This window comes from Odontesthes bonariensis, chromosome 12 (assembly GCF_027942865.1).
Source record: "Odontesthes bonariensis isolate fOdoBon6 chromosome 12, fOdoBon6.hap1, whole genome shotgun sequence".
Classification (NCBI taxonomy): Eukaryota; Metazoa; Chordata; class Actinopteri; order Atheriniformes; family Atherinopsidae; genus Odontesthes; species Odontesthes bonariensis.
The window spans coordinates 2836589-2860934 of NC_134517.1; positions in this window are offsets into that span (position 1 = coordinate 2836589).

Genomic DNA, 24346 nt, shown 5'->3' on the forward strand with positions numbered 1-24346 from the left:
GGGGTCGGGTGCAGTGTGAGCTGGGCGGCAGCCGAAGGCAGGGACCTTGGAGGTCTGATCCTCGGCTACTGAAGCTGGCTCTTGGGACGTGGAACGTCACCTCTCTGCTGGGGAAGGAGCCTGAGCTGATGCGCGAGGCTGAGCGGTTCCGGCTAGATATAGTCGGACTCACCTCGACGCATGGCTTGGGCTCCGGAACCAGCCTCCTCGAGAGGGGTTGGACTCTCTTCCACTCTGGAGTTGCCCGCGGTGAGAGGCGTAGAGCAGGTGTGGGCATACTTATTGCCCCCCGGCTGTGCGCCTGTACATTGGGGTTCACCCCGGTAGACGAGAGGGTAGCCTCCCTCCGCCTTAGGGTGGGGGGACGGGTCCTGACTGTTGTTTGTGCTTATGCACCGAACGGCAGTTCAGAGTACCCACCCTTTTTGGAGTCCCTGGAGGAGGCACTGGAGAGTGCTCCTCCGGGAGACTCCCTCGTCCTGCTGGGGGACTTCAATGCTCACGTGGGCAATGACAGTGAGACCTGGAGGGGCGTGATTGGAAGGAACGGCCCCCCCGATCTGAAACAGAGTGGTGTTTTGTTGTTGGACTTCTGTGCTCGTCACGGACTGTCCATAACGAACACCATGTTCAGGCATAAGGGTGTCCATATGTGCACTTGGCACCAGAACACCCTAGGCCGCAGCTCGATGATCGACTTTGTAGTCGTATCGTCGGACTTGCGGCCGTATGTCCTGGACACTCGGGTGAAGAGAGGGGCTGAGCTGTCAACTGATCACCACCTGGTGGTGAGTTGGCTCCGCTGGTGGGGGAGGAAGGCGGTCAGACCTGGCAGCCCCAAACATATTGTGAGGGTCTGTTGGGAACGGCTGGCGGAATCCCCTGTAAGGAGGAGTTTCAACTCCCACCTCCGGCAGAGCTTCAACCATGTCCCGGGGGAGGTGGGGGACATTAAGCCCGAATGGGCCATGTTCCGTGCCTCCATTGTTGAGGCGGCCGACCGGAGCTGTGGCCGTAAGGTGGTCGGTGCCTGTCGTGGCGGCAATCCCTGAACCCGCTGGTGGACCCCAGTGGTGAGGGAGGCCGTTAAGCTGAAGAAAGAGTCCTATCGGGCCTTTTTGGCCAGTGGGACTCTGGAAGCAGCTGATGGGTACCGACAGGCCAAGCGGAACGCAGCCTCGGCGGTTGCTGAGGCAAAAAGTCGGGCTTGGGAGGAGTTCGGGGAGGCCATGGAGAACGACTTCCGGACGGCCTCGAGGAGATTCTGGTCCACCATCCGGCGGCTCAGAGGGGGGAAGCGATGCACCGTCAACACCGTGTATGGTGAGGGTGGGGCTCTGCTGACTTCAACTAGGGACGTCGTGAGTCGGTGGGGGGAATACTTCGAGGGCCTCCTCAATCCTACCGACACGCCTTCCGATGAGGAAGCAGAGTTGGGGAGCTCGGACGTGGGGCCTCCCATTTCTGGGGCTGAGGTTGCCGAGGTGGTCAAAAAACTCCTCGGTGCCAAGGCCCCGGGGGTGGATGAGGTCCGTCCTGGATGAGGCTCTGGATGTTGTAGGGCTGTCTTGGTTGACATGCCTCTGCAGCATCGCGTGGACATCGGGGGCAGTGCCTCTGGACTGGCAGATCGGGGTGGTGGTCCCCCTCTTTAAAAAGGGGGACCGGAGGGTGTGTTCCAACTATAGGGGGATCACACTCCTCAGCCTCCCTGGTAAGGTCTTTTCGGGGGTACTGGAGAGGAGGATCCGCCGGATAGTCGAATATCGGATTCAGGAGGTGCAGTGTGGTTTTCGTCCTTTCGTCCTAGACCCAACCGGTCTACATGTGTTTTGTGGACTTGGAGAAGGCGTTCGACCGTGTCCCTCGGGGACTCTTGTGGGGGGTGCTCCGGGAGTATGGAGTGCCGGACTCCTTGATATGGGCTGTCCGGTCTCTGTATGACCGGTGTCAGAGTTTGGTCCGCATTGCCGGCAGTAAGTCGGACATGTTTCCTGTGAGGGTTGGACTCCGTCAGGGCTACCCTTTGTCACCGATTTTGTTCATAATTTTTATGGACAGAATTTCTAGGAGCAGCCAGGGCGTTGAGGGGGTCCGGTTTGGCGACCTCAGAATCAGGTCTCTGCTTTTTGCGGACGATTTGGTTCTGTTGGCGTCGTCAGGCCGTGACCTCCAGCTCTCACTGGAGCGGTTTGCAGCCGAGTGTGAAGCGGCTGGGATGACCATCAGCACCTCCAAGTCTGAGACCATGGTCTTCGGCCGGAAAAGGGTGGAATGCCCTCTCCGGGTCGGGAATGAGATCCTTCCCCAAGTGGAGGAGTTCAAGTATCTCGGGGTCTTGTTCACAAGTGAGGGACGAATGGAACAGGAGATTGACAGACGGATCGGTGCGGCGTCTGCAGTGATGCGGGCTCTGCACCGGCCCGTCGTGGTGAAGAAGGAGCTGAGCCAGAAGGCGAAGCTCTCGATTTACCGGTCAATCTATGTTCCTACCCTCACCTATGGTCACGAGCTGTGGGTAGTGACCGAAAGAACGAGATCGCGAATACAAGCGGCCAAAATGAGTTTCCTCTGCAGGGTGTCTGGGCTCTCCCTTAGAAATAGGGTGAGAAGCTCGGTCATCCGGGAGGGGCTCGGAGTAGAACCGCTGCTCCTCCGCATCGAGAGGAGTCAGATGAGGTGGCTCGGGCATCTGGTGAGAATGCCTCCTGGACGCCTCCCCGGTGAGGTGTTCCGGGCCCGTCCCACTGGGAGGAGGCCCCGGGGAAGACCCAGGACACGTTGGAGAGACTATGTTTCTCGGCTGGCCTGGGAACATCTCGGGGTCCCCCAATAAGAGCTGGAGGAAGTGGCCGGGGACAGGGACGTCTGGGTCTCTTTGCTTAAGCTGCTGCCCCCGCGACCCGATCCCCGGACCAGCGGAAGATAATGGATGGATGGATGGATGGATGGTTGTTGCAACACGTTGCAAGATGTCGAATCGATGGAGGAAATGGATAATCCTACAAATATGAGGATGGTGGTGTCCAAACTGCCTTATAAGATGCGAGAAAGTTGGCGCAATGAAGCATTTAAATCAAGGAGAAAAGAGAGCTCAGAGCAAGATTTGCTGACCTTGTCGCCTTCATTTACCGACAGTCTAAGGTAGCCACGGATCCACTCTTTGGAGACCTCCAAGGCAAAAACCCACCACTTGCAGGAAAAAGCAAGGGAATTGGGAAAGTGGTCAAGAGTGGAGCAAAAGGATCAAGCTTTGCAACCAATGTGGCGGTGGAAAAGAAAAGTGCAGCTGCAACACCGAAGCAAGCAAGCTCATCTAAGACAGGAACTTCTTTTGAAACTCCATGTCTATTTCGAATTCCAATTGGCTTGAATTGGACTTACTATCTAAGTGCCTTGAGATGACATTTGTTGTATTTGGCGCTATATAAATAAAAATGAATTGAATTGAATTGAATTTTGTCAAGGAAATCACACCTTGGAAACTTGTAACAAGATCAAAGAGAAAACGAACCAGGAACGTATTGACTTTTTAAAGTCAAAAGGACTGTGTTTGGGGTGTTTGAGACAAGGTCATATTAGCCAGAACTGTAAGAAGAAGACAGTGTCCACGAAAACACCCAGACATTCTTCATCCGAACGAAGGAGCTAAGAATGCAACTTCTGTACCAGAACAGGGTAATGCTCAGAAGGAAGAGGTGTCTGCGACTCCATGTCCTGTCAAAGAAGAAGTGTGTGGCTACACTGGGGCCGGAGAAACAGACTGTCTACTACCTGTGGTTCCTGTAAAGGTGAAGTCCCGCAGCAGTGGAAGATTCATAGAGACCTATGCATTTATGGATCCCGGGAGTACCGCCACGTTCTGTACTGAGGACCTTAGAAAGAGGCTGAATGAAAAGGGAAGGCCAACTCAGATCTCCTTGAGCACAATGGGTCAGAACGAAGCAGAGGAATGAAAGTTGATCAACAGCTACCTGCTCACAGACCTTGAAGTGTGTAGTCTTGATGGAGAAGAGTACTTGCGGCTACCCAAAGTTTTCACACACAGCAACATCCCTGTGCAGAGAGAAAACATCCACAGTCAGCAACATCTGCAGAAGTGGTCCTACCTGAATGAATTGAATCTACCATGTATCGATGCAAGTGTAGGCCTTCTCATTGGCGCCAACAACTCTAAAACAATGGAGCCCTGGCATGTAATTAACAGCCAAGAGGAAGGACCCTATGCTGTAAAGACAGTTCTCGGTTGGATGGTGTATGGTCCGGTGATGAATGAAAACCCGCTTGTCAGGGTCAAGACAGCTCCTCTCAGTGTTAACCGAATTGCAGTTGAGGAAGTGGAACAGCTACTTATACAGTAATATAACACAGATTTTCCGGAGCGTATATACGATGATAAAGAGGAAATGTCACAAGAGGACAAGTTGTTCATGGAATCAGTGCAAAGCACAACCAGGTTCACAGATGGACATTACAGTGTGGGGCTCCCACTGAGAGACAAGAGTGTGAAAATGCCCAACAACCGCTGTGTGGCCGAACAGCGAGCTGCTGGCCTTAGAAGAAAGTTGACAAGGAACCAAGAGTTTCTGGAGGACTACAAAGGCTTTATGGAGAGTATCCTGGGAAAAGGCTACGCCATGGAAGTTCCTCAAGATCAGCTTGCCTGGTCCCACACCACGGGGTATACCACCCGAAGAAAAAGAAAATACGGGTTGTTTTCGATTGCAATGCCAGCTTCCAGGATGTGTCGCTCAATGGTCAGTTGATGCAGGGACCTGACCTAACCAACACGCTCATTGGTGCCTTAGTAAGGTTTCGAGAAGAACCAATGGCTGTGATGGCGGACATAGAGTCCATGTTTTATCAGGTGAGAGTTCCGGAGACAGACGCTGACCTGTTGCGATTTCTGTGGTGGCCGGCTGGTGATCTTAGTGCACCTGTTAAAGTGTACAGGATGATGGTACATCTTTTTGGAGCGACGTCTTCCCCTAGTGTTGCGTCCTATGCGCTACGAAGAACAGCAGAAGAGCCAAGCCCAATGCTTTCCTGAGGAGATTAACGTACTCTGCAAGAACAAGCCTGTGAAGAAAAGCAGCCAGCTGCACAGACTCGATCCCATGTTGAAAGACGGCATTCTGAGGGTAGGAGGACGGCTAGCTAAAATCAGTGGCGACGGAGGAGGAAGCAGTCTTCTTAGTGAAGAATCTTCAAGAACTGTGTGCTGAAGGGGGTTTTACCCTCACCAAGTGGGTCAGCAACAGCAGGAGAGTCTTGTCTTCCATTCCTGCAGAACTCTGAGCCACAGAGTTGAGAGACCTCAACCTCACACAGGACGCCCTGCCGACAGAACGAGCTCTCGGTGTACAATGGTGCACAGAGGATGATGTGTTCACGTACAGCATCAAGCCACAGGACAAGCCCAAGACAAGAAGAGGTGTTCTTTCTGTCGTAAATTCCACCTACGACCCTCTTGGCTTCCTGGCCCCATTGATACTCCCTGCTAAACTTGTCATGAGGGACTTGTGTAAAGAAAAGCTAGGATGGGATGAAGAGATCGGTAATTCACGATCAGAACAGTGGAGCAAGTGGCTGGAAGATCTCATTCTTCTCTCAGGCTTTAGCATCAGAAGATGTGTCAAACCTCAGGCCTTTGGAACCACAGTGGTTGCCAGGTTACATCAATTTTCTGATGCGAGCGAGGTTGCCTATGGCACAGCATCTTACCTCGTTCTGGTGAATGACCAAGGCATGATCCATTGTTCCTTAACGATGGGGAAGTCTAGAGTGTCCCCACTTAAGCAGATTACCGTGCCAAGGCTAGAGTTGACTGCAGCGGTGGTTGCAGTCAAGGTGGATAGGATGCTGCAAGAGGAGATGCAGATCCCACTTCAGCAGTCAATCTTCTGGACTGACAGCACGATGGTTCTGAAGTACATCGATAGTGAGACTGCCCGCTACAAGACCTTCGTTGCAAATAGAATCACACTCATACGAGAGGCCACTAAACCATCGCAGTGGAGGTACGTCAGAACGTCACAGAACCCGGCTGACAAGGCAACCAGGGGCATGAAAGCCAAAAGGTTCATGGAAGATAAAGACTGGATAAATGGCCCAGAATTCCTTTCATAGCCAGAAAGTGAATGGCCACAGAGACCAGACAACCTGAATCAGAGCATGCAGAATGACCGAGAGGTGAAAAGTGTCACAGTAAACACCATCACAACGGAAGAAAAGCTTGATTATTTGAACAAGTTACTTGAGTACTACGACAGTTGGAACCGACTGAAGAGGGCGACTGCATGGATTATGAAAGTTAGAGAAGTATTGATCAACCTGAAAATCAAAAGAAAAGAGTTTCAAAGTGAGATCAGTCAAACCGAAAAGGATCCAGCGAAGCAGACGTTGCTTGTGCAATAAAGCATAGAAAAGTACAGGAGTACCATGGAAAAGAAAGCACTTACCTTGGAACAGCTGACGACGGCAGAAGCAGAAATCATCTGGTACAGCCAAGCCCAATGCTTTCCTGAGGAGATTAACGTACTCTGCAAGAACAAGCCTGTGAAGAAAAGCAGCCAGCTGCACAGACTCGATCCCATGTTGAAAGACGGCATTCTGAGGGTAGGAGGACGGCTAGCTAAATCTGCCATGCCAGCGGACACAAAACATCCCGAGATACTGTCCAAACATTCAAGAGTTGCACTTCTCATCCTGAGTGACATCCATGAGAAGATTGGTCACTGTGGGCGCAACTACATGTTATCACAGTTAAAGGATAAGACCGGTTTTTTGACATTGGGCCCTTGATTTCACATTATAACATGATGTTCTACTCACCCCTGCTTGTTGTTGGTCATTTGGAGCTGTTCCGAAGATATTCGAGAGGCGTCTGGCTGCTCTCTTGAGATATTCGGCCATGAAACGGTTTCCTATGGGCAAGGTTATACAGGCACAAACTATGCTGTTTATAATTTATTAATTACTCTACACTAGCACTGATAACGTGGAGGTGCGTCGCTTACTTAAATAAATCCGGGTTACTGTAATTTTGAATTTTTGTCGTAAAGTGGGTGTTACTGACGTCATCGTCGTGCTACTACCACAGACAGCCCACAGACCTGCTGCCTATTTATTCATTCGGCTAAAATTCAAAATTAGTAACCCGGATTTTTTTAAGTAAGCGACGCACCTCCACGTTATCAGTGCTAGTGTACAGTAATTAATAAATTATAAACAGCATAGTTTGTGCCTGTATAAACTTGCCCATAGGAAACCATTTCATGGCCGAATATCTCAAGAGAGCAGCCAGACGCCTCTCGAATATCTTCGGAACAGCTCCAAATGACCAACAACAAGCAGGGGTGAGTAGAACATCATGTTATAATGTGAAATCAAGGGCCCAATGTCAAAAAAACGGTCTTATCCTTTAAGAGAGAAGTTTTGGATCCCACAAGCAGCCTCCACCATCAGGAAGCTCATATCCAAATGCACAGTCTGTAGAAGACTACAAGGACGAGTTGGTGAACAGAAAATGGCACCTCTGCCTGAAGATCGTCTTGTACCAGACAAGCCACCGTTCACCAATGTTGGAATTGATTACTTCTGCCCGTTTGAAGTGAAACGGGGCCGGGGCACTGTCAAAAGGTATGGTGTGATGTTTACCTGCCTCACCATCAGGGCAGTGCACATTGAGGTGGCTGACAGTCTGGACACAAGTGCCTGTATCAATGTCCTCCGTCGCTTTGTAAGTAGAAGAGGACAGGTCTCCATAATGCAATCCGACAATGGCACCAATTTTGTTGGTGCCAAGAAGGAATTGAGAAAACGATGCAAAGGAAGGGCATCAAGTGGATTTTCAATAGTCTAGCGGCATCACATCAAGGAGGGATTTGGGAGCGACAGATCCGTTCAGTTCGTAGGATTCTCAGCGCCCTGCTTAAGGAACAGACCCTCACAGACGACAGCCTTCAAACACTTCTTTGTGAGGTTGAAAGCATCATAAACGGCCGACCCATAACCAGCGTGTCAGATGATCCACACGACTTAGATCCTCTGACCCCCAACCACCTGTTGTTGATGAAGACCCAGCCTAACCTGCCACCAGGAATCTTCAACCAGGATGATCTATACACAAGAAAACGTTGGAGGCAAGTACAATATCTTGTGGATCTATTCTGGCGCAGATGGACTCGCGAATACCTCCCCCTCCTCCAAGAACGCCAGAAGTGGACGAGACAGGAAAGGAACTTTGAACATGGAGATGTAGTGCTAGTAGTCGACAGTTCATCTCCGCGCAACAAATGGATCATGGGAAGAATAGTGCAAACCCTACCTGACTCCAGTGGAACTGTACGCCGTGTGAAGATGCAAACAAAAAACAGCACCCTGGAGAGATCTGTGCATAAGCTATTCTTATTGCAAGAAGCCATATGAAAAGAAAAGAGAAAAAAGACTTTTTTATTTAAAGATTATTTATTTGTAGTTTATTGATAGTCTTGATTTGATGGCTCTTAGTTTTAAGTTAATTGATAATTGTGTAGTGACTATAATGTACATAATTCACCAACATCTACATAAGCAGCATATTTCACATTCTGTAATTGTGATACTTGGTGGTCTTGGCCCCTTTAAGTGGCCGCAATGTTCGATGACGTTTTGTGTTTGGTTTTCGTCAGCTATCTTGGAATGTTTCTTACCTGTTCTGGAGCTTAAATAAACAGCACGTTTGAGCGTGTATATTCTGTGGGAAATCGCACCTTTCTGTTCTTTTCAATTCCCACACTGGTGACCCCGACGTTAGTCTGCTGGACGTATCCAGTAACTCAACAATGACCGCAAACGCTGTTACCCTCAAGCTCCCCGAGTTCTGGGAATCATCGGCGTCAGTATGGTTTGCCCAGACCGAAGCGCAGTTCGCCCTGAGAGACATCACCGCGGACACCACGAAATTCTATTATGTCGTGTCGGCCCTGGGTAGCTGAACAGCATCCAGAGTGGTGAGCCTCCTGAAGGATCCTCCAGCTAGGGAGAAGTACACCGCCCTCAAATCTCACTTGTTAAAGACTTTCCAACTTTCCGACACTGAGAGAGCAGCGAGACTTTTCTCCCTCCAAGGGTTGGGCGATAGCAAGCCCTCTGAACTTATGGACAGAATGCTGGATCTCCTTGGTGACCACCAGCCGGATTTCCTTTTTAATCAGCTTTTCCTGCGGCAGTTGCCTCCCCACGTCACCTTGGCCAACACCTGGCAAGTCAGCATCACTGTGTGGCCGCCCTCTTACCTGCGCACACCGCAGCTGCTGCGCTGGATGACTCCGCTCTTGTTGCTGCATCAACTTCTCGCCGGCTGCAGTCCCCTGGCTTGTGTTTCTACCATGTGAAGTTCGGAGCCAGGGCAAAGCGATGCCGGTCCCCGTGCAGTTTCAGCGGGGCGGGAAACGCCAGGGCCGGCGCTCATTAGTGGCCCTGAGCGTCGGCGACACAGGCAGGCTGCTTTTCATCCATGACTCCATCTCCGGACGGCGTTTCCTCTGCGACACTGGGGCACAGAGGAGCGTTTTGCCCGCATCTCGTCTGGACGTGGTTGCCGACAGCCATGGCCCCCCCCCATGGAAGCAGCTAATGGATCACCCAATACCTGACCGCTACCCTGTCCCACACGTGCAGGATTTTTCGGCACACCTGGCGGGTACGGTTATTTTCTCCAAGGTAGACCTCGTCCGGGGATATCATCAGGTGCCCGTGCACCCTCTGGACATTCCAAAAATGGCAGTGATCACACCATTCGGTTTGTTTGAGTTCCTGCGCATGCCATTCGGTCTTAAAAACGCAGCTCAAACATTCCAACGCCTTATGGATTCTGTGTTGCGTGATTTGCCTTTTCTTTTTGTGTACTTGGACGATATCCTTGTAGCAAGCACGTCGAGATCTGAGCACCTGACACACCTCCGCCTGCTTTTTGAACGGCTCAGCCGTCATGGGCTAATTGTCAATCCCGCCAAGTGCCAGTTTGGCCTTTCCACCATTGATTTTTTGGGGCACAGAGTCACTAAGACCGGTGCAGTAAATTTGCCGGAGGCTTGTTTTCACTGTGTGATAACAGCCCCATTGAAACTAGCTTCAGCCCTGAGTGGCCACTTGTCTTTTAATCTGTGGGAGGGATCTGCACTCCTGCAGACAATCAGCAATTAGTGAATCAGTAAAAAGCAACTCCTGTTGTTGGAAGCGTCAGCTTTCAAGCGTCAGTCTTCAAACGAAGGCTGTCATACAAAGGCACCTGACTTTTTCAAGTCCGACTTCCTCAAGGACGATCTTCGTCTGGACAGTCCCTGTAAGTGTAAAGTACCATTTTTCAAGAAACCATGTGCTTCAATCCCGTTCTTTCCTCTCGGTCTTGGCGACCACGCAGATACAGGGTCAGACCCAGAGGCCGGGACCCCACTAACCTCATCCACCCTTTTCTCTCTACTCATGTTGAGCAAGTGGTGGCAAGGGGGCTGTGGAACTGCCAGTCTGCTGTGCAGAAGGCTGAGTTTATCTCAGGTTATGCATCCATGCTCTTCCTTAACTTTCTTGCTCTTACAGAGACCTGGATCACCCCAGAAAACACTGCCACGCCCGCAGCTCTGTCTGATGTGTACTCTTTCTCTCACACTCCCAGAGCTGCGAGGCGGGGCAGTGGTACTGGCCTGCTGATTTCCAAGGACTGGAAATACTCTCTTTGTTCCCTCTTGCAATTCTCTCCCTCCTCCTTTGAATTTCATGCTGTCACTGTCTCTCACCCAGTCAAGCTCACCATCGCTGTAGTTTATCGCCCACCAGGCCCTATTGGGGACTTCCTGGAGGAGCTGGACACTCTTGTCTCTCACTTCCCTGATGATGGCTCCGGCCTGATCCTTCTCGGTGATTTCAACATCCAGACAGAGAAGCTTCACCCTCTTGTTTCTTTTCTCTCCTCCTTCGACCTAGCTCTCTCCCCATCTCCTCCTACCCACAAGGCTGGCAACATGCTGGACCTTATCTTCACCAGGCACTGTTCTAGCGCCAACCTCTCTGTCATTCCCCTTCATCTCTCTGACCACTACTTCATGTCCTACACCCTCTCCCTCTCCTCTCCTCTCCTCCCTCCCGACCTCCCCCCACCCACTTGGTATCTTCTCGTCCCAATCTCCGCTCTCTCTCCCCCACTGACTTCTCCTCTTCTGTTCTCTCTGCTCTGCCTGCCCCTGAATCTTTTTCTCTTCTTTCCCCTGACACTTCTACTGATCTTCTTCTCTCCACCTTGTCCTCCTCTCTGGACAAACTCTGTCCCCTCACCTCCAGGCCTGCACACTCAGCTCCACCTGCCCCTTGGCTGTCGGACTCAGTGCGTACTGAGAGGCGGAGCGTGAGGGCGGCTGAGCGCAAATGGAGGAAAAGTAAACTTCCTGAAGACCTTCTTGCCTTCCAGTCCTTGCTTTCCACTTTTTCCTCCTCTCTCTCTGCTGCAAAAACTGCCTTCTTCTGTAACAAAATTCAAACTTCTGCTTCCAACCCCAAAATACTCTTCCAAACTTTCTCATCCCTCCTCCAACCCCCACCCCCTCTCCCCTCCTCCTCCCTCCTCCCTGACGATTTCGCCGACTTCTTTGACAAGAAGGTTAACGATATCCGATCTTCCTTCCCTCACCTCCCAGCTGTCCACACCACCCACACCTGTCGCTCTCCCTCACCTCCCTCTCTGTCCCACTTCTCTCCCCTCTCTGCAAATGAGGTCCTTCACCTTGTAACATCCAGCCGCCCCACCACATGTTCCCTTGACCCAGTCCCTTCCCCTCTCCTTCATTCTGCTGCACCTGATCTTCTTCCTTACCTGACCCACCTCATTAACACATCTTTGACATCAGGCTCTTTTCTTTCTGCTTTCAGGACTGCCAGAGTCACTCCTCTTCTAAAGAAACCAGCTCTTGACCCTTCAGAGATCAAGAATTACAGACCGGTATCCCTTCTACCCTTTCTGTCCAAAACTCTTGAACGTGCTGTCTTTAAACAACTGTCCTCTTACCTCCATCAGAACAACCTCTTGGATCCCTACCAGTCCGGGTTCAAGGTGGGCCACTCAACTGAGACGGCCCTCCTAGCAGTAACTGAGTCACTCCAAACTGCTCGAGCTAACTCTCTCTCCTCTGTCTTGATTCTCCTGGATCTGACCCCCGCCCGACCACTTCGCTCTGCGGCCACCAGGCGCCTGGCTGCCCCGTCACTCAGGTGTCCCTGCGCACGATCGACACGGTCACGGCTTTTCTCTGTTCTGGCACCCCGATGGTGGAATGATCTCCCGACTGATATCAGGACAGCTGAGTCGCTGCCCATCTTTCGCCGCAGGCTGAAAACCCACCTCTTCAGGAAACACTACCCAGATCCGCCCTCTTAGGACATCACCTGCTCCGTCCTAGTTCCTTTCGCACTTATTGTTTCCTCCACCACTGGCACCCTCTATATTTTCATTACCCCCTACACGAACCAGGGTTTGAATCCCATTCCTGCTTTTCTTACCTCTTTTATTTCTTCCCCTACCCGAACCAGGGTTTGCATCCCCACCCCGCTGTGACTGGTGTGCAGTTGGTGAGAGGCTGAGGTACCTGACTTATCGCACTTACTCTAGCACTAGTTTTGCTCTTAGCTGTTTGGTTTTGGAAGGAAATGCACTTATGATTTCTTGTGACCTGAAGTTCTTTTGCCTACCGATGTTGAACGCACTTATTGTAAGTCGCTTTGGTTAAAAGCGTCTGCAAAATGACCGTAATGTAATGTAATGTAATGCAGTTCCCCTGCCATCGAAGGTGGCAGCAGTAGCACAGTTCCCACGCCCCCCCACAGTCAAATCCCTGCAGGAGTTCCTGGGCATGGTGAATTTTTACCATTGTTTCATTCCCCGAGCTGCTCAGCTGATGCAGCCTTTGTATGGGGCCTTGAAAGTTAAGAAGCCAAAACATGTCGTTGATTGGACACCTGACAGGGTTCAGGCTTTTACTGGCACCAAAACAGCCCTGGCAAACGCTACTATGTTGGCACACCCCTCACCCACAGCCTCAATCGCAATCACCACGGATGCTTCCAACTACGCCATTGGTGGCGTATATGAGCAGTGGGTGAGTGGTGCTCGCTTTCTTCAGTCGACAGTTGCGTCCTAGTGAGCAGAAGTACAGCATCTTCGACGGGGAACTGCTTGGTCTTTATCTGGCCATCAGACATTTTCGTTCCCTGCTAGAAGGTCGTACTTTTGCTGCTTTTGTGGACCACAAGCTGTTAACCTTTGCTATGGCCAAGGTGACCGAACCGTGGTCCGCACGGCAGCAACGGCAGCTGTCCTATATTTCTGAGTTCACAACAGATCTGCGACATGTGGCCGGAAAAAACAACCATGTGGCCGACTGCCTCTCCCGGGCTGTTGTAGGGGCTGTCCATTTGGGTTTGGACTACGCCCGTATGGCGGCAGACCAGACCACGGCCCCTGATGTGCAGCTCCTCAGGTCCTCTACTACAGGGCTGCGGCTACAGGCTGTGGTTTTTGACAAGAACAGCCCCTCACTCCTGTGTGACGTTTCCACAGGCAACCGGCCTATTGTCCCCATGATATGGAGGCGACAGGTTTTTGATGCCATTCATCATCTTTCTCACCCGGGTGCGAAAGCATCACAGAGGCTGGTTGCAGCAAAGTTTTTCTGGCGCGGCCTCAAAAAGGATGTTAGGGAGTGGGCTAACACCTGTCTTGAGTGCCAACGTGCCAAAGTACACCGCCATACCAAAGCCCCTTTAATGCTGTTCCGAGTGCCAGAGAGACGCTTTGATCATGTCAATGTAGACTTGGTCGGCCCTCTACCCCCCTCTCATGGTTTCACTTACCTGTTTTCCATGGTGGACAGGACCTCTCCTTGGCCAGAAGCTGTGCCACTTTCGTCTGCTACATCTGTGGAGGTGACACGGGCTTTTGTCAGGAACTGGGTTTCACGTTTTGGTACCCCTTCTGACATATCCTCTGACCGAGGTGTGCAGTTTACTTCTGCACTCTGGAGTGCGGTGGCTGAAGGCCTGGGAGTGAAACTCCATCGCACGACTGCATATCACAAACAAGCTAATGGTCTCTGTGAGCGTTTCCATAGGTCGATGAAGGCTGCCCTGCGTGCCAGCCTCAAAGACGGGAACTGGATCGACAGACTTCCTTGGGTTATGCTTGGCATCAGAACCGCACCAAAAGAAGACGTAGGTCTTCATCTGCAGAACTGGTTTATGACCAACCACTGCAGGTTCCGGGGACTTTTTCGCCAGCACCACTGTTCCTTGGTCTGCGTCTCTTCAGCGGTCCACACTGCTGGACAATACACAGCTTTTCACACCAGTCCCCACTTCCCATCACGGTCTTCCCCAGTCCCACGTCCCTCCCGGCCTTCAATTAGCTGACTATGTTTTCATTCGCCCCGATGCCCACAGTGGCCCCTGCGCCCACCCTATGAGGGCCCCTTCCGGGTTCTGGAGGCAGGGGTCAAACATTTTGTGGTGGACATGGGTGGGAGACGGGAACAGGTTTCAGTTGACCGTCTTAAACCGGCTCACGTGGATTTGGCCAAGCCCATTGAGGTGGCTCAGCGCCCACGACGGGGATGCCCCCCAGGTTTGCCTGCTCCCCTGACTTCCTGCCCTTCCGGGGCACCCCCGCTCCAGGCCTCTCCCCTACTCCATGGTGAGGTCCCCTGTACTGCCCCGACAGTGGAGTCCCCTGAGTCACCTGTGCGGCGGAGCAGTCGTGGCCGTCTGATCCATCCGCCTCCCCGCTGACTCTCTATTTTTCTTTTTATGAGGGGAATTCTGGGGGGACGTGTGTAGTGACTATAATGTACATAATTCACCAACATCTACATAAGCAGCATATTTCACATTCTGTACTTGTGATACTTGGTGGTCTTGGCCCCTTTAAGTGGCCGCAATGTTCGATGACGTTTTGTGTTTGGTTTTCGTCAGCCATTTTGGAATGTTTCTTACCTGTTCTGGAGCTTGAATAAACACCACGTTCGAGCGCGTATATTCTGTGGAAAATCGCACCTTTCTGGTCTTTTCAATTCCCACAATTGCGTAATTTTACAGTATACCCAATTAGGGGTCGGATATGTAAGAGCCATAAACCAGAAAATATTGAATGTGGAAAAAATATGTACAATTTATAGTTGCAGTTTATATTTTATTTCATTCTTATTTCATGTGTAATTACTAATTTCAAGAAAATGATTATTGATATAAAAAATGTTGGATGACGCTCCCTTTGATTGACGTAACTGAGAACGAGCAGGCAGTTTAGTCAGAGCTTCGCTAGGCACGGGAGCATATAGTGTTCTTACCGTGTGGTAAGTGATTTTGTAACCTTTTTATTTTCTAAGTAAAGACACCTAAACTTTCAGAACTTGTCATGTTGTGCGCGTGAAGAAATTACTGTGTCTGCAGCTCTAAGTGGTATTTGGAAATTCAAGAAAGAAAGTGCCACTACAATGACCTTAAGAAGGTCTTTCTATAACAACAAGTCACAAAGTCTTCCTCAGGGAGAATGAGGGTAATGGAAAGCACGAGTTTGCTAAGTGCTTTCAACCAACCAATAACAGTATTTCACTGTGGTTAGGCAGCAACAGTTACAGTTAACCCCTTAACGCCTGAATTTATATAGCTGTATATAAAAAAAATGTTTTGTGTGTGTTTTAGCCTTTAAGTAGATGATAAATAATGCTGAGATTATTCATTTCACTTTTGCACAGAAAATAAATAGAATTTTTGGTATGTTGCAAATTTGCGACAACAGGCATCCTGGTCAATTTGGAGTCAACGGTTACTCCGGCTACGCAGTGCCGTAACCAGCATTGAGGACACACAGGTCATGACCTCGATATTTTCCCCGGTGTTTTATTTTTTTTATTTTTATTTTTCTATTCAGAGAAATGTCAAATTAATATATGATGAAAATCGTTCTGACTTTGATTGGTGGAAAGATCAGCATGCATTCTCATTTGTTTTTCTGAAAATAAAGTCCATATAATCCCTTTATTATCACGTTATATTTTAAAACTGAGCGAAAATACGCCACCCGACATTGGAAACATGTTTATCATATTACGCAGCTTCGCCACGAAAGTCAGCTAGGAAATGGAAGCAAGATGAAGAAATCTACTAAACAATCTAAACTCAGCTTTGGAAAGCCAACTGGCCAGGGGAAAAGAAAGAGAGAAGGAGGTGAGTTCATTTCGACAATCGCCAGTGAGAATGAGTGACAGTTCATAATGTTCATATGCGTTCAAAGCGCGGCTAGGAATAGGAGGATGCTAGATCATTGTCCTCAGCATTTCAAGCAACAGTCACAAAGCCCCTTGGTTAGGATTTCGTTTTCCAGTCGGCACAAACACACTGCACACAAATCTCTCTCTCAATTCCATCCATCCATTTTCTATACCGCTAAGCTAACTTTTTTTTTAATCAGGGCTTGACAGTTTTGTGCCAACTGTAGCTAGTGGTCATTCAGCCTCACTAGCTACAGTTTAGTTCAGTGCTATATGGCTTCCTACATGTAGATAAAGCAGACTAATAGAAACTGGGTTAGAAACTTATATTTTTCTTTTACTTAAAACAATTGATGATGCACACGGGGCAAAATAACAGAATGAAATACCCCGTGTACTCTCTCATATGACACAAACTTGAGGTTAGTTGTGCTGCTCATGGTGCATTATGAAGCCAAGTTTTACCAGCATTTAGCTAGTTGTCAGGCCCAGCATGATACATATGTCTTCTCTGTGTTGAGTGAATGGATTGAATTGAGACATCTAAAATACAGCCAACATCTTGTGGTCTGTTTGGCACATTCTACGATGTTAATTTAGTGGGTGGATTCAACCAGTTACTTAGGTAAAATGATTGCATTTTTCCTAATGAACCATTTGGATTTTATTGCAAATGGTGTCTAAAATTTTGCACATCGGTTAGACCAATAACCCAACTCATTCATTTGACCTTTTAGTGGGTCATGCACATGCATGGTGATGATGGTGACAATAGTAATAGTAGTAATGTAATATTAATACTAATAATAATAACAATAATATTAATGGTGATGCTGATATTTTAAAACAGATGACACAGGAGAGGATGAGAATCAGGGAGTTGAAGAGAGAGAGTCAGTAGAGGAAGAAAGGGGAAGAACTGAGTCAGGAGAGGAAGAAATAACAGAATCAGGAGATAAAGATGGGGAAATGACAGGTGAAGATGAAGAACGTCCAAGTACAAGTTTTTCCATCCATGATCCGGCAAGCTATAAATACAAAACTTCCTACACAGATGAGGAGAAAAGGAACATTCTACAGGGTAGATGGACTCACTGACTCACTCACTCACTCAAATACTCTACTTTTGTGATCACAAATTGTTATAATAAACTTGTTCACCTACATATTCACCTCCTTGATGGACTTGTGATTTACCTCTGTTTATTCCCGTTTCCAAACTGTTTTTTAAAAAGTCACCATATTAGGATGTTTTTTTTGTCAAATAAGATTTATCGCAATATTTGACCTCGGTATTTGAAAAATCCTGGTTACGGCCCTGCGGCTACGGTTTGTAGCATATATGTGACAATAGGCGTTAAGGGGTTAACAACAACCCAGTTCAATAATAGTTCATTTTTTATGGATGCCACTTTGTCATTCTCTGGTTACATTTAGCCAATAACATCAATTGTTTAAAGTTAGAAATCATGACCAATTGGTTGGGATTAAAAACATTAAAATACATTCTTCATACTGTGCTACCATCATGTTAATGGACACTATGTTGAACTTCCTGCAGTTTCTCTCACAAACAGAAGATCTGGAAGTGGACATGCGTTCCTTTCACTGTCAGTCATAGTTCTTCATGCCACAACTAAATGATAGTGTGTGGGGTTCAAAGTAGTCAGAGTCAGAACTGCTGCGTTCTGCTTTTCTTTAGCTTAGTTTACGAATATTTTGCAATTCACAAAATGGACCAGAATGTGACTAAGAAACCCAATCAGTGGACTTAATCCAGGTGCTGAAAACTGGTTGTCAAAAGGCAGCTGGTCCTGAATACTCGCTGTGACTGACCTCACAAGCCACATGAAAAATGCTGAACAGATGGAAGGTTGTCTCCATCCAGAGAGCACAGCAACACGAAGCAGGAGTGCCTCTCCACGTCTACACGACCCTCTGAGTGAAGGAGTTCTCCATGAACCGGGAGACTCAAAACGTATTTTATTCTCTAACTATTTATTCAGCTATTTTGCTCTGTGCTTTATCAACATTAAAGGCTTAGGAATAATGAGAAGGATTGGTGAATTGTTTTCACTCTGTGATGGTTACTTCTTCTCATCCAACCCAGCTACATGGCTGATTCATTTATTTATTCACAGATAAGACAAAAACATAAAAAAAGGTAGACACTTATATCCCCTCTGGTTTATTGGTGTTGACTTGATCAATTCAAAGAATACCTGGTCCAAAGAACAATTACCATGCTTCTTAGCTCTCTGTTTCAGACTTTGCTTTAAATAAAAAAAGTATTACAAAAGGTACTAACATCCAGGGCCGTTTCTAGCTTTGTGGGGGCCCTAAGCAAGATGCTGTTTGGGGGCCCCTAGTTTGTCAAACTACAATGAAGAGATTCCTAACCCTTTAGATGGAACACTAAGATCTATTACACTTCATGAGCAAAACAGGCTAGAATTTAAATTAAACATCTTAAGTTGAACCACTCAGGCAAGTGAAACTAATAAGAATATAAAATGCAAAGAAAACAATAAATAAAATATTTTGAGTTTTTTTAAAATATTAAACTGTAATGTACAGCGTCCCTTTAAAGATTGTACCCAATTACAAAGTAGATAGATACTTTATTGATCCCGAAGGAAATTCAAGCATCCAGTAGCAGACATAAAGCAATAAAAAATGTTTATACAATTATAAACACTTTAAAAACAATCTAAGAATTTAAAAAACTATTTAAAAAAAACAGTTTAAAAATCTAAAGTGACCAGTGAAATAAGACCTAAGTGAAATATAAAGTGACCAGGGAAATACAGAAGCGCCATCACTTAAAGCTGTTGTACATCCTGATGGCCAGAGGAACAAAAGAGTTTTGGAAGTTGTCACTTTTAAGAAGTTTCTGCATTTATCTACACATTGTACTAGTTAAAGTAATAAAACTAAGAATAATGATCCACTGCCACAATATTCTAAAATAATCAACAGGATGCCTAATATTTGTATATCACTTAAAAAACTAACAGTAGAACACTTCTAATTAGAGGCCTATAAATAACACAGCAAACTTAGTAAATGAATCCTAAGTAATGCCAAAATCGTGTCAAATACCTGAGAGACAACTTCCACTGAACAATGACAGAGCAGGACAACAACATGCCTCCCTCCCTGCTAGAATCTGAATAAACTGGAGTCAGTCAGTCATTCCCGTGGCAGGACTGACTGTCATACTCATCTTATATAAGCAAACTTTCATGAGGCAAACACTGAAGCCGAGTTTATAACGAACAAATCCCAGCCAGCTACATAACATTTATCCGAGGCTAGCTAGCAGGACAAATAAACACAAAAAACGTCCCACCTCCAGCTATCCAGCCCACATCACCCAACACATGCCTTACCTTTGTCCTCAGGCCGTTTTTCTTCCTCCATTTTTCCGCGCCACTAATATAACTTCTTTTTTATGCCATTACGGCGTTTGTCTTGTTAACTTTTCTCGCTTTTTAGGGGAATGATGGGTAGATGTCAATCATTCCCGTCACACCTGTTGGCGGCCTGCTACGCCACTCAGCGTGTGACAGTGCTGTACTTTACACAAACTCTACACACGGTCGCCAGCATTTAGTAGATTTTGTTCATAACTCCAAACGCTAACCAAGCCTAGGTTGCTGACGTTAGCTGAGGTTAGCTGGCAGCAATATCACTGAACGTTGGGTTAGCAAAACAATTACACCAAAAACACGAACTTACCAGCAAGGGATGCACGAGCGTCATCTCTCCCTTTTCTTTTCTTTCTTTTGTCAGCGCCAGAATCATGTGGCCTTTTACTTGACATTCTAAATCTTCTTCACTCTTAACGGGCATAACTCGGAAAACGTCAGGTAGGAGGATGCTCCACCACCTCCGATGCGGTAACTTTGAAGACTGTACCATTTCAGGAAGGGGGGGTGGGGGGGTGGGGGGTTATAGATAAGGTAAACGCATCTAATTTGCCCGAATCGAGTAATAGGGCACAGAATTAAGAAAAACGCTGGGCCTGTTCATGACTAATTTATATAATTTCTTTCATGTAATAATATAATAACTATCATGACATTTTTTTTACAACCTTAATTTTGGGGGCCCCCGCCAGGTACTTGGGGCCCTACGTGCTCTGCATACTCTGCGTATGCGGAGCGGCGGGCCTGCTAACATCTGTGTATTGATAATGGCAAGGCAAGGCAAGGCAAGGCAAGGCAAGGCAAGGCAAGGCAAGGCAAGGCAAGGCAAGGCAAGGCAAGGCAAGGCAAGGCAATTTTATTTCTAGAGCACAATTCATACACTTTTCAAAGTGCTTCACAGCTACATAAAATCACAAGAAGGCAATAAAATCATTAAAAAGAAATAAAAAATAAAATAAAGAAATTAAAAACCCATTAAAATAATCATTAATTAATTAAAAAGCAAAGAGTGCAGATAAAATACTTTCAGCTGTCATATGCACAGCTAAATATAACTGTTTTCAGCCTGGATTTAAACATTGTCAGAGTTGAGGCCTGTCTCACATCTTCTGGAAGGCTGTTCCAGATGTTAGGAGCATAAAACTGAAACGCAGCCTCACCTTGTTTAGTCCTGACTCTGGGCACCAGCAGGAGACCCCTCCCTGAGGTTCTCAGAGCCCGAGTTGGTTCATATGGCTTTAACATGTCAGAGATGTACTTTGGCGCTTGACCATGAAGAGACTTGTACACAAGCAGAGCTGTTTTAAAGTCTATTCTCTGAGCGACAGGAAGCCAGTGCAGAGACCTGAGCACTGGACTAATATGGTCGTATTTCCTGGTTCTAGTCAGGACTCGAGCAGCAGCGTTCTGGATGTACTGCAGCTGTCTTATAGCCCGTTTAGAGAGCCCAGTGAGCAGGCCGTTACAGTAGTCTAACCTGCTGGAGACAAACGCATGGATCAGTCTTTCTAAGTCTGGTTTAGACACTATTCCTTTGATTCGGCAATGTTTTTTAGATGGTAAAAAGCTGCTGATGTTACAGATTTAATGTGGCTGTTAAAGTTCAGGTCTGAGTCCAATATTACCCCGAGATTTCTAACTTGTTAGTTAGGTTTTAGAGAGAGAGTCTCAAGGTGACTGATAACCCTTTCTCTTTGTTTCTGTGGGCCACAGACAATGATTTCAGTTTTGTCTGAGTGTAGCTGGAGGAAATAGTTTTGCATCCACACACTGATCTGTTCGATGCAGCGACACAATGTATCTACAGGCCCGTGTTCTCCTGCCGTCAGTGACACGTAGATCTGAGTGTCATCTGCATAGTTGTGGTAGGACACATTATAGCTGTGTATTAGCTGGCCAAGTGGAAGCATGTACAGATTGAACAATACGGGTCCCAGGATTGACCCCTGGGGAACCCCACAGGTCATAGCCATTTGGTCTGAGACACAGTTACCAATTTCAACAAAATATTTCCTGTCCTCCAGATAGGACATGAACCAGTTTAAAGCACGACCAGAGATTCCCACCCAGTCTTCTAACCTCTGTAATAAGGTCACATGGTCAACTGTGTCAAAGGCAGCACTCAGGTCCAGCAGAACTAAGACTGTGACTCTACTTGCATCTGTGTTCAGGCGGATGTCGTTTGTCACCTTGATCAGAGCTGTCTCAGTGCTGTGGTGGGGCCTAAAGCCTGATTGGAAAGTATCAAAAGCATTGTTAGACAGGAGAAAGTCACTAAGCTGTTGGTATACAACTTTTTCTAGGACTTTGCCTAAGAATGGCAGGTTTGATATGGGCCGGTAGTTGTTCAGTACTGTGGCATCAAGATTGCTCTTCTTTAGAAGAGACTTAATGACAGGTTTTTAAGGCCTTTGGAAATGTTCCAGTCTGGAGTGAGATGTTGACTAGATGAGCGAGTTGTGGTAACAAACTGCTCAGCACAGACTTTAGGAATCTAGTGGGCAACTCATCAAGGCAGCACGTTGATGAACTCAGACTGCAGATGATCTCTTCGACTGTTTTGTCAGTAACAGGTGTGAAATGTGTCAGCTCTAGGTGTCCAGCTGGCTGCAGAGTAGTTATTTGTGTTGTGGAAATTATTGCATTTTTAATGCCTTGAACTTTGTCATTAAAGAATGTTGCAAACTCATTACACTTGGATGTAGAAATGAGTTCTAAAGGCAGTGAAACTGGAGGGTTTGTTAATCTGTTTACTGTAGCAAACAGGACACGAGAGTTGTTGCTGCAGTTTTTGATGATTTCAGAAAAATAACTCTCCCTTGTTCTACGCAAAGTCTGGTTGAACACACATAGCTTTTCTTTGTAAGTCTCATAATGAACCTGGAGCTTTGACTTGCGCCATTTCCGTTCGGCTCTCCGGCACTCCCTTTTTTGTGCCCTGACCGACTCTTCTTTCCTCCATGGCGCCCTTTGCCTACTTTTAACCATTCTAACCTTGACAGGAGCAATGGTATCCAAAACATTTAAGAGACTTGATGTGTAAGAGTTCAACAGATCATCAACATCAGAACACAGGGTGTTCTCAAACCTAATCATTTCCATAAACTGTGTCCCTGTTCTGTCATTTATGAGTCTTCCCCGAACAACTGCAGACCCAGCTGCTGATTTGGGTAAAGTAGATAGGTCGAAGAAAACACAGAAATGATCAGATAAAGCAACATCGACGACATTCACGTTTGAAATAACAACACCCTTGAAATGAGCACATCTAGAGTGTGCCCTCTGCTGTGGGTGGGCTCAGTCACATGCTGAGTTAGACCAAACATTTCAAGGACAGCAGTGAGCTCTTTAGCTTCCTTGTTATGCGCTACGTCCACATGCACATTCAAGTCCCCTGTTATGACTAAATAGTCAAAAGCAGTGCACACAATTGAAAGTAGTTCAGTAAAATCATCAATAAAACAATTCTGTGGTGGTTTATAAATGGTGATATAAAGTATGGAAGATTGTTTTATCTCCATTTTGAATGACACATACTCAAATGATGAAAAAAACCCAAATGACAACTTGTGGGTGGGTATATTGTCCCTGAACATGGCACAAACACCCCCACCCCTCTGGGTTTTCTCGTGTTTCAGACACAAAATTGAAGTGAGGTAGACTAGAACTCAATCAGGACTGCATTTGCTGTGTTTTTGTCGAGCCACGTCTCAGTTAAAAACATAAAATCAAGATTGTGAGAGGAAATAAAACTATTAATTAAGAATGATTTGTTACTTAAAGATCTGACATTGAGTACTGCGTGTTTGAGATTAGTTATAGTTGAACTGGATGCTGTGTTCTTGCAAGGGATATGGATAAGATTTCTCTGATTGGACAGTCTGATTGTCCCTCTCTTCACTCCATCCTTGGACCTCTGGTTGAGATGGTGTTTACCAACACAGAGGCCCTTAGCGTCCTAGACAACAGCATTGACGCTGTTGGAAATGACAGCTGTGGGCACCGGTGGTGGGGGCCAAACTGGGGGGGCTTTGGTCGATGGAGTAGGCTGGGGAGGGAGAGGGGCTCAATGATTCTTTGAGGATAGAATTCTTGATCTTGCCATGTTTGGCATGAGAGGAACCATTTTAATCCCCGATTTCACCAAGCTTTCAAGGTGATCAGGAAATCTCCTGGGTGACGGTGGAGAAGAGAACGATGGTGAAACATCTCTGGAGGGTGTAGATGCAGCAGGTGGGTCCCAGGCCTGTGGTGAGGCCCGTGGTGAAGACGATGGTGGAGCTGCTGAATCCTGTGTTCGGGATGCTGGAGGTGCTGCTGTGGCTGCTGTGGCTGAATCCTTTGCTGGGTCCTTGGGTGGCGAGGCAGGAGCTCTTCTCTGGCTCGTCTTCTCTCTCGGCGGCAGCACAGGACCCGGTCCTGGTCCTGGTCCTGGTCCTTGCCCCTTCTGATGCCTCAGAGCGTGGAGAAGATTATCCGTCAGTTGTCTCACTCCACCTCTGTTCAGGTGTGGGCCTTTTCTTTGAAAGAGATCATCTCTTTGCCAGAAAAGATTAAAGTTCTCGATGAAATGAGGTCCTCTGGACTCACAGACTTTGGACAGCCATGTGTTCAACTGAAGCA